This window comes from Cetorhinus maximus, unplaced genomic scaffold (assembly GCF_964194155.1).
Source record: "Cetorhinus maximus unplaced genomic scaffold, sCetMax3.hap1.1 HAP1_SCAFFOLD_343, whole genome shotgun sequence".
In the NCBI taxonomy this organism is placed as follows: domain Eukaryota; kingdom Metazoa; phylum Chordata; class Chondrichthyes; order Lamniformes; family Cetorhinidae; genus Cetorhinus; species Cetorhinus maximus.
In genome coordinates this window covers 64,276-76,665 of record NW_027596290.1, presented here as the reverse complement: position 1 = coordinate 76,665, position 12,390 = coordinate 64,276, and the positions used below count along the sequence as shown (strand labels likewise).

The 12,390-nt window shown below is 53.3% G+C and overlaps 1 long non-coding RNA gene across 1 annotated transcript; it reads right to left on the bottom strand.

Annotated features, from left to right (window-relative positions):
* Nucleotides 1–293: 293 nt before the first annotated feature.
* On the bottom strand, nt 294–11,635 carry LOC144673332 (uncharacterized). Its single transcript, XR_013574287.1, has 2 exons — nt 11,533–11,635; nt 294–1,315 (listed from the first exon to the last, which is right to left on the bottom strand). It is a non-coding gene; the product is annotated as an uncharacterized LOC144673332 (long non-coding RNA).
* Between the last annotated feature and the right edge of the window lie 755 nt (nt 11,636–12,390).

The following is a 12,390-nucleotide window of genomic DNA, read 5'->3' as shown; positions in this document are numbered from 1 at the left end:
TCCTGCCCTCACTATCACCGCCTATTTCCACCTCCAGGCCAACGCTGACTTTGGCCCCATCTCAGCTGATCTACTGCTGAAACCCTCACTCATCCCTGAGGGAGACAGAGGCCAATTAGTTCAAAGTCTGGACACCTCCAGAACTGGTGGACCAGCCGTGGAACCTTCACGCCCACCCCAACCCCCGCCAGCACCCAGGCAGTGGGAGGAACGCAGGTTAATGCAAATCCCCCCCACCGGATCCTTTAGACCCTCCATTAAGCCCCAGCCCCAAATCAAAAAGAATCAACAAGTAAAAGCTTCAGGATTCTTTTATTGAATGCTGTACGATGCAATTGCAGTTGAATACCTCAATCACTGGTATGGGGTTTTTCAGGGGAGTTCGCTGTACCACTTGTCCTGTTTAGATCTTCAAATGCCCTTCAGTAATTTGTGTTCCTTTGGGGACTAAAACACCTTTGTGCACAGCAAGATTCCATGAGCATATCATTAGGCTTTTGCTTGCTGGAGGTGATTTATTTGGAAGAGGAACAGGGTTTCTGGCTTTGTATCATTCATTCTCGGGGTTGCATTGGCAACGCTGACGAGGCCAACATTTATTGCCCATCCCTAATTGCCCCATGAGAAGGTGGTGGTGAGCTGCCTTCTTGAGCCGCTGCAGTCCATGTGGTGTAGGTACACCCACAGTGCTGTTAGGGAGGGAGTTCCAGGATTTTGACCCAGCGACAGTGAAGGAACGGTGATATATTTCCAAGTCAGGTTGGTGAGTGACTTGGGGAGGAACTTGTAGGTGGTGGTGTTTCCATCTATCCACCGCCTTTGTCCTTCTAGGTGGTAGTGGTCGAGGGTTTGGAAGGTGCTGTTGAAGGAGCCTTGCTGAGTTGCTGCAGTGCATCTTGTAGATGGTACACACTCCTGCCAACGCACGTCGATAGTTGGGGGAGTGAATGTTTAAGGTGATGGATGGACAGCTTTGTCCTGCATGCAGGCTCGGGGGGTGCTGAATGGCCTCCTCTTATTCCTGTGTAACAGAGACGAAGCAGGTGAGGGAGTTGGGTATTAAGGGCTGAAGTTTGTGAAAGGTGCTGAGGGAAAGGGAGGGGAAATGTAATGTTTATTTTGAAAGGGCTTTCTAAGATGAGCAGAGAGAGAGAAGCAGGCGGTGGCCTGGGCCTGGCTTTTAAACGATATAAGTAATCTCGTCGGATAGTTTCTTGTTAGTCTCGATTTTCACCAGTGAAGGTTTCTGACCGAACATTGGCTTGATTACAAGAATGTGGATGCATTCAGCAGCATTCCCAGCCACATAAACAACCTAAAAACAAAAAGGAGACCAATCGGTTTGCAAAGGACATTTCTCACAACGTTCCCTCCAACAATGCAGCACACCCTCAGCGCTACGCCTTCGACAGAATGACACTCCCTCCGCATTCCTGACCCTGTGACAGTGCAGTGCTGCGTCAGTACAGTAACAACGTTCACTCTGTCTGTAACCTCATCCAGTGCCCACAAACCTCCCCATCTCCATAGCTTCTTCCAGCCTCTGCAATCTTCCCTATCTCTGTAACCTCCTCCAGCCTCTGCAATGCTCCCTATCTCTGTAACCTCCGCTAGCCTCTGCAACCCCCCCTATTTCTGTAACCTCCACCAGCCTCTGCAACCCTCCCTATCTCTGTAACTTCCGCCAGCCTCTGCAATCCTCCCTATCTCTGTAAAATCCTCCAGCACCTACAAACCTCCATATCTCTGTAACCTCCGCCAGCACCTACAATCCTCCCTATCTCTGTAACCTCCTCCAGCCACTACAATCCTCCCTATCTCTGTAACCTCCTCCAGCCCCTACAATCCTCCCTATCTCTGTAACCTCCTCCAGCCCCTTCAATGCTCCCTATCTCTGTAACCTCCTCCAGCCCCTACAATCCTCCCCATCTCTGAAATTTCCTCCAGCCTCTGCAACACTCCCTATCTCTGTAACCTCCTCCAGCCCCTACAACTCTCCCTATCTCTGTAACCTCCTCCAGCCCCTACTATGCTCCCTATCTCTGTTACCCCCTCCAGCCCTCACTACACTCCCTATCTCTGTAACCTCCTCCAGCCTCTGCAACCCACTCTATCCCTGTCACATCTTCCAGTCCCTACGCCCCTCCCAATCACTGTAACCTCCTCCAGCCTCTGCAACCATCCCTATCTCTGTAAACTCCTCCAGCCCCTACAATCCTTCCTTTCTCTGTAATCTCCTCCAGCCCCTATAACCCTCCCTATCTCTGTAACCTCCTCCAGGTCCTACCACACTCCCTATCTCTGTAACCTATTCCAGCCCCTACAACCCTCCCTATCTCTGTAACCTCCTCCAGCCCCTACAATCCTTCCTATCTCTGTAACCTCCTCCAGCCCCTACAACCCTCCCTAACTCTGTAATCTCCTCCAGGCCCTACCACACTCCCTATCTCTGTAACCCCCTCCAGGCTCTACCACACTCCCTATCTCTGTAACCTCCTCCAGCCCCCACAACACTCCCTATCTCTGTAACCTCCTCCAGCTCCTACAACCCTCACTATCTCTGTAACCTCCTCCAGCCCCTACAATGCTCCCTATCTGTGTAAGCTCCTCCAGCCCCTGCAACCCTCCCTATCTCTGTAACCTCCTCCAGCCCCTACAATGCTCCCTATCTCTGTAACCTCCTCCAGCCCGCTACAACCCTCCCTTTTTATCTATGTAACCTCCTCCAGCCCCTACATCCCTCCCTATCTCTGTAACCTCCTCCAGTTCTACAACCCTCCCTATCTCTGTAACCTCCTCCAGCCCCTTCAACCGTCCCTATCTCTCTAACCTCCTCCAGCCCCTACATCCCTCCCTATCTCTGTAACCTCTCGAGCCCATTCATCCCTTCCTATCTCTGTAACCTCCTCCAGCCCCTACCACCCTCCCTATCTCTGTAACCTCCTGCAGCCCCTAAAACCCTCCCTATCTCTGTAACCTCCTCCAGCCCCTCCATCCTTCCTTATCTCTGTAACCTCTCCAGCCCCTACAACGCTCTCTATCTCTGTAACCTCCTCCAGCCCCCTACAACCCTCCCTATCTCTGTAACCTCCTCCAGCCTCTACAACCCTCCCTTTTTATCTATGTAACCTCCTCCAGCCCCTACATCCCTCCCTATCTCTGTAACCTTCTCCAGTTCTACAACCCTCCCTATCTCTGTAACGTCCTCCAGCCCCTACATCCCTCCCTATCTCTGTAACCTCCTCCAGATCTACTACCCTCCCTATCTCTGTTACACCCTCCAGCCCCCACAACACTCCCAATCTCTGTAACCTCCTCCAGCTCCTACAACCCTCGCTATCTCTGTAACCTCCTCCAGCCCGTACCATGCTCCCTATCTGTGTAAGCTCCTCCAGCCCCTACAATGCTCCCTATCTCTGTAACCTCGTCCAGCCCCTACATCCCTCCCTATCTCTGTAACCTCCTCCAGCCCGCTACAACCCTCCCTTTTTATCTATGTAACCTCCTCCAGCCCCTACATCCCTCCCTATCTCTGTAACCTCCTCCAGTTCTACAACCCTCCCTATCTGTGTAACCTCCTCCAGCCCCTTCAACCGTCCCTATCTCTCTAACCTCCTCCAGCCCCTACTACCCTCCCTATCTCTGTAACCTCTCGAGCCCATTCATCCCTTCCTATCTCTGTAACCTCCTCCAGCCCCTACCACCCTCCCTATCTCTGTAACCTCCTGCAGCCCCTAAAACCCTCCCTATCTCTGTAACCTCCTCCAGCCTCTACAACCCTCCCTTTTTAACTTTGTAACCTCCTCCAGCCCCTACAACCCTCCCTATCTCTGTAACCTCCTCCAGCCCCCTACAGCCTTCCCTATCTCTGTAACCTCCTCCAGCCTCTACAACCTTCCCTTTTTATCTATGTAACCTCCTCCAGCCCCTACATCCCTCCCTATATCTGTAACCTCCTCCAGTTCTACAACCCTCCTTATCTGTGTAACCTCCTGCAGCCCCTAAAACCCTCCCTATCTCTGTAACCTCCTCCAGCCCCTACGACCCTCCCTATCTCTGTAACGTCCTCGAGCCCCTACAACTCTCCCTATCTCTGTTACACCCTCCAGCCCCCACAACACTCCCTATCTCTGTAACCTCCTCCAGCTCCTACAACCCTCGCTAACGCTGTAACCTCATCCAGCCAATACAGTCCTCCCTATCTGTGTAAGCTCCCCCAGCCCCTGCAACCCTCCCTATCTCTGTAACCTCCTCCAGCCCCTCCATCCTTCCTTATCTCTGTAACCTCTGCAGCCCCTACAACGCTCCCTATCTCTGTAACCTCCTCCAGCCCCTACATCCCTCCCTATCTCTGTAACCTCCTCCAGCCCCTACAACCCTCCCTATCTCTGTAACCTCCTCCAGCCCCCTACAACACTCCCTATCTCTGTAACCTCCTCCAGCCTCTACAACCCTCCCTTTTTATCTATGTAACCTCCTCCAGCCCCTACATCCCTCCCTATCTCTGTAACCTCCTCCAGTTCTACAACCCTCCCTATCTCTCTAACCTCCTCCAGCCTCTACAACCCTCCCTTTTTATCTATGTAACCTCCTCCAGCCCCTACATCCCTCCCTATCTCTGTAACCTCCTCCAGTTCTACAACCCTCCCTATCTCTGTAACCTCCTCCAGCCCCTACAACCCTCCCTATCTCTGTAACCTCCTGCAGCCCCTACAACCCTCCCTTTTTATCTATATAACGTCCTCCAGCCCTTACATCCCTCCCTATCTCTGTAACCTCCTCAAGCCCCTACATCCCTCCCTATCTCTGTAACCTCCTCCAGCCCCTTCAACCGTCCCTATCTCTCTAACCTCCTCCAGCCCCTACTACCCTCCCTATGTCTGTAACCTCTCGAGCCCCTACATCCCTTCCTATCTCTGTAAACTCCTCCAGCCCCTACAACCCTCCCTATCTCTGTAACCTCCTCCAGCCCCTAAAACCCTCCCTATCTCTGTAACCTCCTCCAGCCCCTCCATCCTTCCATATCTCTGTAACCTCTCCAGTCCCTACAACGCTCCCTATCTCTTTAACCTCCTCCAGTCCCTACAACTCTCCCTATCTCTGTAACCTCCTTTAGCCCTTACCATGCTCCCTATCTCTGTAACCTCCTCCAGCCCCTACTATGCTCCCTATCTCTGTTACCCCCTCCAGCCCCCACTACACTCCCTATCTCTGTAACCTCCTCCAGCCGCTGCAACCCACTCTATCCCTGTCACATCTTCCAGTCCCTACGCCCCTCCCAATCACTGTAACCTCCTCCAGCCTCTGCAACCATCCCTATCTCTGTAACCTCCTCCAGCCCCTACAATCCTTCCTATCTCTGTAACCTCCTCCAGCCCCTATAACCCTCCCTATCTCTGTAACCTCCTCCAGGCCCTACCACACTCCCTATCTCTGTAACCTCCTCCAGCCCCTACAACCCTCGCTATCTCTGTACCCTCCTCCAGCCCCTACAATGCTCCCTACCTGTGTAAGCTCCTCCAGCCCCTGCAACCCTCCCTATCTCTGTAACCTCCTCCAGCCTCTACAACGCTCCCTATCTCTTTAACCTCCTCCAGCCCCTACATCCCTCCCTATCTCTGTAACCTCCTCCAGCCCCTACAACCCTCCGTATCTCTGTAACCTCCTCCAGTTCTACAACCCTCCCTATCTGTGTAACCTCCTCCAGCCCCTAGTACCCTCCCTATCTCTGTAACGTCTCGAGCCCATACATTCCTTCCTATCTCTGTAACCTCCTCCAGCCCCTACCACCCTCCCTATCTCTGCAACCTCCTGCAGCCCCTAAAACCGTCCCTATCTCTGTAACCTCCTCCAGCCCCTCCATCCTTCCTTATCTCTGTAACCTCTCCAACCCCTACAACACTCCCTATCTCTGTAACCTCCTCCAGCCCCTACATCCCTCCATATCTCTGTAACCTCCTCCAGCCCCTACAACCCTCCCTATCTCTGTAACCTCTCGAGCCCATACATCCCTACCTATCTCTGTAACCTCCTCCAGCCCCTACGACCCTCCCTATCTCTGTAACCTCCTCCAGCCCCTTAAACCCTCTGTATCTCTGTAACCTCCTCCAGCCCCTCCATCCTTCCCTATCTCTGTAACCTCTCCAGTCCCTTCAACGCTCCCTATCTCTGTAACCTCCTCCAGCCCCTACATCCCTCCCTATCTTTGTAACCTCCTCCAGCACCTACAACCCTCCCTATCTGTAACCACCTCCAGCCCCCTACAACCCTCCCTATCTCTGTAACCTCCTCCAGCCCCTACAACAATCCCTTTTTATCTATGTAACCTCCTCCAGCCCTACATCCCTCCCTATCTCTGTAACCTCCTCCAGCCCCTACATCCCTCCCTATCTCTGTAACCTCCTCCAGCCCCTACAACCCTCCCTATCTCTGTAAACCCCTCCAGTTCTACAACCCTCCCTATCTGTGTAACCTCCTCCAGCCCCTTCACCGTCCCTATCTCTGTAACCTCCTCCAGCCTCTGCAAACCACTCTATCCCTGTCACACCTTCCAGTCCCTACGCCCCTCCCAATCACTGTCACCTCCTCCAGCCTCTGCAACCATCCCTATCTCTGTAACCTACTCCAGCCCCTACAATCCTTCCTATCTCTGTAACCTCCTCCAGCCCCTATAACCCTCCCTATCTCTGTAACCTCCTCCAGGCCCTACCACTCTCCCTATCTCTGTAACCTCCTCCAGCCCCTACAACCCTCGCTATCTCTGTAACCTCCTCCAGCCCCTACAATGCTCCCAATTTGTGTAAGCTCCTCCAGCCCCTGCAACCCTCCCTATCTCTGTAACCTCCTCCAGCCCCTACTATGCTCCCTATCTCTGTAACCTCCTTTAGCCCTTACCATGCTCCCTATCTCTGTAAACTCCTCCAGCCCCTACTATGCTCCCTATCTCTGTTAACCCCTCCAGCCCCCACTACACTCCCTATCTCTGTAACCTCCTCCAGCCTCTGCAACCCGCTCTATCCCTGTCACATCTTCCAGCACCTACGCCCCTCCCAATCACTGTAACCTCCTCCAGCCTCTGCAACCATCCCTATCTCTGTAACCTCCTCCAGCCCCTACAATCCTTCCTATCTCTGTAACCTCCTCCAGCCCCTCCATCCTTCCTTATCTCTGTAACCTCTCCAGCCCCTACAACGTTCCCTATCTCTGTAACCTCCTCCAGCCCCTACATCCCTCCCTATCTCTGTAACCTCTCCAGTGCCTACAACGCTCCCTATCTCTGTAACCTCCTCCAGCCCCTACATCCCTCCCTATCTCTGTAACCTCCTCCAGCACCTACAACCATCCCTATCTGTAACCACCTCCAGCCCCCTACAACCCTCCCTATCTCTGTAACCTCCTCCAGCCCCTACAACCCTCCCTTTTTATCTATGTAACCTCCTCCATCCCTACATCCCTCCCTATCTCTGTAACCTCCTCCAGCCCCTACTATGCTCCCTATCTCTGTTACCCCCTCCAGCACCCTCTACACTCCCTATCTCTGTAATTTCCTCCAGCCTCTGCAACCCACTCTATCCCTGTCACATCTTCCAGTCCCTACGCCCCTCCCAATCACTGTAACCTCCTCCAGCCTCTGCAACCATCCCTATCTCTGTAACCTACTCCAGCCCCTACAATCCTTCCTATCTCTGTAACCTCCTCCGGCCCCTATAACCCTCCCTATCTCTGTAACCTCCTCCAGGCCCTACCACACTCCCTATCTCTGTAACCTCCTCCAGCCCCTATAACCCTCGCTATCTCTGTAACCTCCTCCAGCCCCTACAATGCTCCCTATCTGTGTAAGCTCCTCCAGCCCCTGCAACCCTCCCTATCTCTGTAACCTCCTCCAGCCCCTACATCACTCCCTATCTCTGTAACCTCCTCCAGTTCTACAACCCTCCCTATCTGTGTAACCTCCTCCAGCCCCTTCAACCGTCCCTATCTCTCTAACCTCCTCCAGCCCCTACTACCCTCCCTATCTCTGTAACCTCTCGAGCCCATACATCCCTTCCTATCTCTGTAACCTCCTCCAGCCCCTACCACCCTCCCTATCTCTGTAACCTCCTGCAGCCCCTAAAACCGTCCCTATCTCTGTAACCTCCTCCAGCCCCTCCATCCTTCCTTATCTCTGTAACCTCGCCAGCCCCTACAACACTCCCTATCTCTGTAGCCTCCTCCAGCCCCTACATCCCTCCATATCTCTGTAATCTCCTCCAGCCCCCTACAACCCTCCCCATCTCTGTAACCTGCTCCAGCCTCTACAACCCTCCCTTTTTATCTTTGTAACCTCCTCCAGCCCCTACATCCCTCCCTATCTCTGTAACCTCCTCCAGTTTTACAACCCTCCCCATCTCTGTAACCTCCTCCAGTTCTACAACCCTCCCTATCTGTGTAACCTCCTCCAGCCCCTACTACCCTCCCTATCTCTGTAACGTCTCGAGCCCATACATTCCTTCCTATCTCTGTAACCTCCTCCAGCCCCTACCACCCTCCCTATCTATGTAACCTCCTGCAGCCCCTAAAACCGTCCCTATCTCTGTAACCTCCTCCAGCCCCTCCATCCTTCCTTATCTCTGTAACCTCTCCAGCCCCTACAACACTCCCTATCTCTGTAACCTCCTCCAGCCCCCTACAATCCTCCCTATCTCTGTAACCTCCTCCAGCCTCTACAACCCTCCCTTTTTATCTATGTAACCTCCTCCAGCCCCTACATCCCTCCCTATCTCTGTAACCTCCACCATTTCTACAACGCTCCCTATCTCTGTAACCTCCTCCAGCCCCTACAACCCTCCCTATCTCTGTAACCTCTCGAGCCCATACATCCCTACCTATCTCTGTAACCTCCTCCAGCCCCTACCACCCTCCCTATCTCTGTAACCTCCTCCAGCCCCTTAAACCCTCTCTATCTCTGTAACCTCCTCCAGCCCCTCCATCCTTCCCTATCTCTGTAACCTCTCCAGTGCCTACAACGCTCCCTATCTCTGTAACCTCCTCCAGCCCCTACATTCCTCCCTATCTCTGTAACCTCCTCCAGCACCTACAACCATCCCTATCTGTAACCACCTCCAGCCCCCTACAACCCTCCCTATCTCTGTAACCTCCTCCGGCCCCTATAACCCTCCCTATCTCTGTAACCTCCTCCAGGCCCTACCACACTCCCTATCTCTGTAACCTCCTCCAGCCCCTATAACCCTCGCTATCTCTGTAACCTCCTCCAGCCCCTACAATGCTCCCTATCTGTGTAAGCTCCTCCAGCCCCTGCAACCCTCCCTATCTCTGTAACCTCCTCCAGCCCCTACATCACTCCCTATCTCTGTAACCTCCTCCAGTTCTACAACCCTCCCTATCTGTGTAACCTCCTCCAGCCCCTTCAACCGTCCCTATCTCTCTAACCTCCTCCAGCCCCTACTACCCTCCCTATCTCTGTAACCTCTCGAGCCCATACATCCCTTCCTATCTCTGTAACCTCCTCCAGCCCCTACCACCCTCCCTATCTCTGTAACCTCCTGCAGCCCCTAAAACCATCCCTATCTCTGTAACCTCCTCCAGCCCCTCCATCCTTCCTTATCTCTGTAACCTCTCCAGCCCCTACAACACTCCCTATCTCTGTAACCTCCTCCAGCCCCTACATCCCTCCATATCTCTGTAATCTCCTCCAGCCCCCTACAACCCTCCCTATCTCTGTAACCTGCTCCAGCCTCTACAACCCTCCCTTTTTATCTATGTAACCTCCTCCAGCCCCTACATCCCTTCCTATCTCTGTAACCTCCTCCAGTTCTACAACCCTCCCTATCTCTGTAACCTCCTCCAGTTCTACAACCCTCCCTTTTTCTCTACGTAACGTCCTCCAGCCCCTACATCCCTCCCTATCTCTGTAACCTCCTCAAGCCCCTACATCCCTCCCTATCTCTGTAACCTCCTCCCACCCCTACAACCCTCCCTATCTCTGTAACCTCCTCCAGCCCCTACAATCCTCCCTATCTGTGTAACTTCCTCCAGTCCCTTCAACCGTCCCTATCTCTCTAACCTCCTCCAGCCCCTACTACCCTCCCTATCTCTGTAACCTCTCGAGTCCATACATCCCTACCTATCTCTGTAACCTCCTCCAGCCCCTACCACCCTCCCTATCTCTGTTACCTGCTCCAGCCCCTAAATCCCTCCCTATCTCTGTAACCTCCTCCAGCCCCTCGATCCTTCCCTATCTCTGTAACCTCTCCAGTCCCTACAACGCTCCCTATCTCTGTAACCTCCTTCAACCCCTACATCCCTCCCTATCTCTGTAACCTCCTCCAGCACCTACAACCCTCCCTATCTGTAACCCCCTCCAGCCCCCTACAACCCTCCCTATCTCTGTCACCTCCTCCAGCCCCTACAACCCTCCCTTTTTATCTTTGTAACCTCCTCCAGCCGTACATCCCTCCCTATCTCTGTAACCTCCTCCAGCCCCTACATCCCTCCCTATCTCTGTAACCTCCTCCAGCCCCTGCAACCCTCCCTATCTCTGTAACCTCCTCCAATTCTACAGCCCTCCTTTTTTGTGCAACCTCCTCCAGCCCCTTCAACCGTCCCTATCTCTCTAACCTCCTCCAGCCCCTACTACCCTCCCTATCTCTGTAACCTCTCGAGCCCATACATCCCTTCCTATCTCTGTAACCTCCTCCAGCCCCTACCACCCTCCCTATCTCTGTAACCTCCTGCAGCCCCTAAAACCCTCCCTATCTCTGTAACCTCCTCCAGTTCTACAACCCTCCCTATCTCTGTAACCTCCTCCAGCCCCTCCATCCTACCCTATCAATGTAACCTCTCCAGTCCCTACAACGCTCCCTATCTCTGTAACCTCCTCCAGCCCCTACATCCCTCCCTATCTCTGTAACCTCCTCCAGCACCTACAAACCTCCCTATCTGTATCCCCCTCCAGCCCCCTACAACCTTCCCTATCTCTGTATCCTCCTCCAGCCCCTACAACCCTCCCTTTTTATCTATGTAACCTCCTCCAGCCCCTACATCCCTCCCTATCTCTGTAACCTCCTTAAGCCCCTACATCCCTCCCTGTCTCTGTAACCTACACAGCCCCTACAACCCTCCCTATCACTGTAACCTCCTCCAGTCCCAACAACCCTCCCTATCTCTGTAACCTGCACAGCCCCTACAACCCTCCCTATCTCTGTAACCTCCTCCACCACCGATATTCCTCACTTGTCTCTGAGCTCGCACAGTTCTGTCTTCTTGTTAATCCCATGATTTCCCCCAATGTTCTGCCGTAACTTCCCCAGCCTGTACCCTAAGCCCTGGAGATCCCTCCCTGAACCGCTCCATCTTTGTGTCCTAACTTAAGATTTTCCCAAAACCTTTCGTCTTTCATGTAGCTACACCGAACGTGTTCCATATTTCTGTAGGTCGCTGTCAAATTTCTGTCTGAGTAACACCCCAAGAAACCTGAGGCATTTTAGTGCGTTCAAATTGCTAGATAACTGCAAGTTATTTCTGTTTTCATACCTTCACGAAGTAATTGATCCCAGCTACAACTTGCGCGCGATGTAAGAGTGCATGAAGAAATTCCACTTTTCTTTTCAACTCCTCTTCAATTCGATCCTTCAACTGGATAGATATGATAACAAATAGAACATTTCAGATTTTCTGAACAACTGCTGAACGCGCAGGATCACCACTGAGGGAGTGCTGCACTGTCAGAGGGTCAGTACTGAGGGAGTGCTGCACTATCCGGGCGTCAGTACTGAGGGAGTGCTGCACTGTCAGAGGGTCAGTACTGAGGGAGTGCTGCACTGTCAGAGGGTCAGTACTGAGGGAGTGCTGCACTGTCAGAGGGTCAGTACTGAGGGAGTGCTGCACTATCCGGGCGTCAGTACTGAGGGAGTGCTGCACTGTCAGAGGGTCAGTACTGAGGGAGTGCTGCACTGTCAGAGGGTCAGTACTGAGGGAGTGCTGCATGATCGGAAGTTCAGTACTGAGTGAGTGCTACAATGTTGAAGGGTCAGTACTGTGGGAGCGCTGCACTGTCGGAGGGTCAGTACTGAGGGAGAACTGCACTGTTGGAAGTACTATATTGAAGGAGCGCTGCACACTGAGGGTCAGTAATGAGGGAGTGCTGCACTGTCGGAGGGATAGTACTGAGGGAGTGCTGCACTATCTGGGGGTCAGTGCTGAGGGAGTGCTGCACTGTTGGAAGGGGAGTACTGAGGGAACGCTGCACTATCCGGGGGTGAGTACTGAGGGAGTTCGGCACTGTCGGAGGGTCACTGCTGAGGGAACGCTGCACTATCCGTGGGTCAGTACTGAGGGAGTACCGCACTGTCGGACGGTCAGTACTGAGGGAGTGCTGCACTGTCGGAGGGA